This window comes from Lycium ferocissimum, chromosome 1 (genome assembly GCF_029784015.1).
Source record: "Lycium ferocissimum isolate CSIRO_LF1 chromosome 1, AGI_CSIRO_Lferr_CH_V1, whole genome shotgun sequence".
Classification (NCBI taxonomy): Eukaryota; Viridiplantae; Streptophyta; class Magnoliopsida; order Solanales; family Solanaceae; genus Lycium; species Lycium ferocissimum.
Genome location: NC_081342.1, coordinates 19,871,082 through 19,875,824, shown reverse-complemented (window position 1 = coordinate 19,875,824; position 4,743 = coordinate 19,871,082).

The window sequence follows — 4,743 nt, the reverse complement described above, 5'->3', positions numbered from 1 at the left end:
CCATGACATCCATGCCCAGCGGCGAAGGGCCAAGGCAACGTTATAGATTCGTCGTTGGAGGACCATCAAGTCTCCACGAATTTGACACTTGTTGCATTTCTGGATGAATTTGCTATAATCGTTCTCCATGATCATCCAGTAATAACCTGTCCTTAAAATTTTCTTTGGCAGCACGAACCCATTCTTGTGAGGCCCGCAAATTCCATCATGTACTTCTTCAATCAACCTTGTGGCTTCGATAGAGTCAACACATCTAAGCAAACCTAAATCTGGGGTCCTTTTATACAGAGCATTCTTATTGAGGAAGAAACCATTTGCATAACTTCCTAATAGCTTTTTCTAATTTGGAGCAGAATTCCTTTTTAGGATATTCTCCTTCCTCCAAGTACATTTTAATGTCGACATGCCAAGGTTTTCCATCAATCTTTGCTTCTACAAAAGCACAAAGGAGTACATCTCCGATTCGACTCGACAGATCAATGTGTTTAGTGTCGTGATGTCGAATCATGGATGCTATCGTCGTCAATGCATCAGCAACTCATTCTAGGTTCTTGGTATATGTTTGAACCTCACTTCGAACCGATCCGCCGCCAAAGTACAAGTCCAACATATGGCCCATTCTCCTCGAACATGATGAATTAACAAATTCGAGTCGCCAATCACGTGAAGATTTCGCCCATCCATGTCAAGGGCTAAACGAAGACTCATGATGCAAGCTTCGCATTCGGCCCATGTTGTCAAAAGTAAATTGGGCTCTCAACTGGCACGACCGGATATTATCGACTTGAGTCCGAAACCAAAACGACTCTGATCCGTGATCCTTTAAAGTTGACCGCTCCGTCAAAGTATACTTTCCGGCCTAATTCATCTTTATCTTCTTCATCCTCAATTGTCATCACTTCTTCATTCGGGAAGTAAGTCCATAAAGGTACAGGGTTGTCATCCACCGAGCTTCTTGCCAGTAAATGTGCTAATGCTTGCCCTTTAACCGCTTTCTGAGCGATGTATTGGATGTGGAGCTCATTCAATAGCATTTTCCATTTGGCCAGCTTCCTTATCAAAGATAGGTTGGTGAAAGATGTACCTGTGGGGTCCATATTCCCCGAGATCGAAATGAGTCGTGTACGCAACCATATAATATCTTAACTTCTGAGACACCCAGGTTAGAGTGCAACACTTCTTTTCCACCAAGGAATATCTGGATTCACAGGGTGTGAACTTCTCATTGATATAATAGATGGCTCTCTCTTTCTTTCCTGTTTCGTCATTTTGCACCAACATGCACCCAAAATCATTTTCTGACACTGACATATATAACAGTGAAGGGCTCCTTGTGTTACACCTCGAAAATTTCCCGTTAACGTACAGTGAATAGACTAACAAAGGGAACGACGTATACCATGTTTTGATAAGTAAGAAATAACACTTGATGATCCTAATCGAGATTTCAAAGACATTCGAGGTAGGAGAAGAAAGTTTTTAAGGGAAGCAGGGTATGTGTTATGTGTCGGGCAAGATTTACGAGCATCAAATTAATGAGAGTTTAATGATTTTTTGAAGAAGAGCTATAACATCCCTTAGATTGTTAATGAGGTGTTAAACAAGTGTTAAGAAGGTTCCATAAGGATTGGAGATCAAACGAGTCGACGAGAACGAATTCCGGAAAGCTGAGCAACATACGGTCTAACATACTGGCCGTATAAAACATAATGGCCGTATGTCTGGCCGTATGTTCTGCCCAGAAGGAGGGTCTTCACTGGACCAACAAAAACGGTCCAGATATACAGTCAGTATAAAATATACGGACCGTATGTTGGTCTGTATGTCCGAGTCGGGTCCAACTTTTAAGTTGATATAAGAACCCCAACTTCATTTATTTCATTTCATTTCTCTTCTCCACAACTCAAGAATTTTCTAGAACTCTCTCCACTCTTTATCCACAAGAACCCAAGAGAAATTGATGATCAACTTCATCAAATCAACAAAATCAAGTGTAAGAAACTTATTAAAGTTCATCTAAGCCAAGAAATTCCAATGGAAGTGAACTAGGGTTTTGGTGCAAGAGAAGTATTTCCACTCAAGGATTATTCCCACACTATCTAAGGTAATTTTTATGATCTTTTCATGTTTTTTAAGGTATTGAGAAGTTGAAATACTTGGATTGTAGAAGAATATAGAAAATGGGTCATGAATGTGGGAATAGTGTCATTTTTGAGTAGTAGTTGAAGTGAATCATGAATATTGATATGTTATGATTGTAAGGATGTTAGGAATGACATTTAGAACATGGGATAAGTATTATATGTGAGAAACGTAATAGTGAACTATGACCATGATTATAGAGGAATTGAAGTGAAATTGTGAAATGTGGATAATGTAGATGAATGATGATTGTTGCCTATGGTATTATGATTCTTGTTATGGATGTTTGGGAGTTGATATGGAATATGGAGGAAGTTGTATAAACAAAGAAAATGCTGCCCAATTTTCTCTAGCTTTAGTAAGCACTTTCTTATAATCGTTTAGCTAATGTTAATACGAATTTCTTGAAGGTAGAAACGTGAGCATTGAAGAGAACGGCAAGTGATAGAATAGTTAAATGAAAAGGTATGAGGCTAGTCCTTTCTTTCTAAGGCATGAATCCTATTGCATGATTTTCCCTCCTTCTCCCAGAATCTCCTACATTCCGGAAAACTAAGAGTCTATGTTCATGAATACCATCATACGAGATAAGAGATACATGAAAGCACAATAATGATGATGACGAGCTTAAGTCTAAAGATTCTACTACCATGATATGATGTTCCTACAAAGCTAATGATGTTAACTATGACCCATTGATGTTGTTTATCAGATACACTCACCTTATATTCTAATTCCTTCAAGGTAGAATGCTTATAAATGCTCCATAATGGAATCGGGGTTTACGAACTCATGTCACCCCGATACAAAAGATAGTTATCTTGAGTTTCTATGCATGCATTATGATGAGTATATGATGACGATGCACCGCGCCCAAGGCGGCAACGATACACCATGTTTAGATGGCATTGGCACACCGTAAGGGAGCAAGATGAGATGGTACCCCTGGATTTACGGAGGCCTCGGGATGCGCTAATGATTATCACACCATACCTACAAGGTCGGGCAGCTTATACATATATGCATACATGATATGATGAACATTATGAAGTAAGCCAAATGCATTATTTCTTATATAATTGACGGGGTCATTACGCATTGCTCCTCATTCGACGTTCCTTATTTCATTGATGTATTATTATTGTTTATGCCTTACATACTCGACAATGTTCATACCGACGTCCATTTTCTTTGGACGCCGTATTCATACCCACGTGCAGGACAGGGAGGTGATCCGTACTGTGAGAGCTGCTAGAATAAATCGAGAGCACTCCATTGTCCCGAAGGTGCCATTGATTATTCTTTTGTGTATATATATGTTTTGGGCATGACGGGGTCCTGTCCCATCCTATGTTTAGCTCTCTGGTAGAGGCTCGTAGATGCGACGGGTAGTATGGTCTCATGCTCCTCGTATGTATATACATTATTTTGATTTTGATAGCCGAAGGGCTTATGTATATAAAGTAAATATGTTTCAAGTGAAAAATGGTTTTACTATGATTTAAGTATAAGATTAACAAATGAATGCTTGATGTGTATGATGAGCAATAGAATGAGTGGTGCTCGGTGGTTAGCCCCGGGTACCCGTCATGGCCCGTAGTTGGGTCGTGACAAAAGTGGTATCAGAGCAGTTCAGTTCTAGCAAGTGTCTACGAGCCGTGTCTAGTTGAGTATTGTTTATAAGGTGTACACACGCTAATAAACAAGGGAGAATGGCACAGTGGCATTTAGGAAAAATGACCATTTTTCTTCTTATGAGATCGTGCGATAGAGCCGTGTATATGTCACGACCCAACCCCGCAGGCCGTGACTAGTGCCCGAGCTGGACACTCGTATACACCTGTTAACTATAATCAGCTCACAATTAGCATAATAAGGAACTTATATATAAAAAGGCAAGACGTCGTCTCAAAACTGCCGCATATATAGACACATCATAGCAACCGGCCTCCCGAGGGAGCAACTTTCACGTATGATATTACACATAGGTCACAAGGTCATAATACGGGGGACGTCCCAGCCATATACGAGCCAACAAGGCTACCATAACACACGACTTCCAAAATATATATATATCTACGCAAGCCAACAAGGCTGCCACTACACACAACATCTCAAAACACATATATATACGCAAGTCGACAAGGCTGCCACTACGAATGGGAACGCTCCAAAACATAAGTCATACAGACAGAATTGAACAATAACTATATACAAACCACACATATGTCTACAGACCTCTAAGAGTGACAACAGTATCATAGGATTTATTAGACCCCGTCGTACCCCGGCTAAGCATATATATACAACAAAAAGGATTCGTACTAAAAATATAGGCTAACAAGTGAGCACTCCAAGATAGAAGAATAGATATCCTAAGTCAAAGGATCACCAAAACGAGCGTCCGTACTGGCGTGACATGAAACGCAACTGTTAAGAAAGGGGTTTCATGATTTAAATACGACTAGAGTATATAAAGCACGAAATACAAGAAATGATTATAAATCAAATAAGAAGATAGAAAAACAAGTACAATAACCAAAACCAAGATGCTTGCTTTTTAAACACAAATCATGTATGTCAATATCATATATCATATCC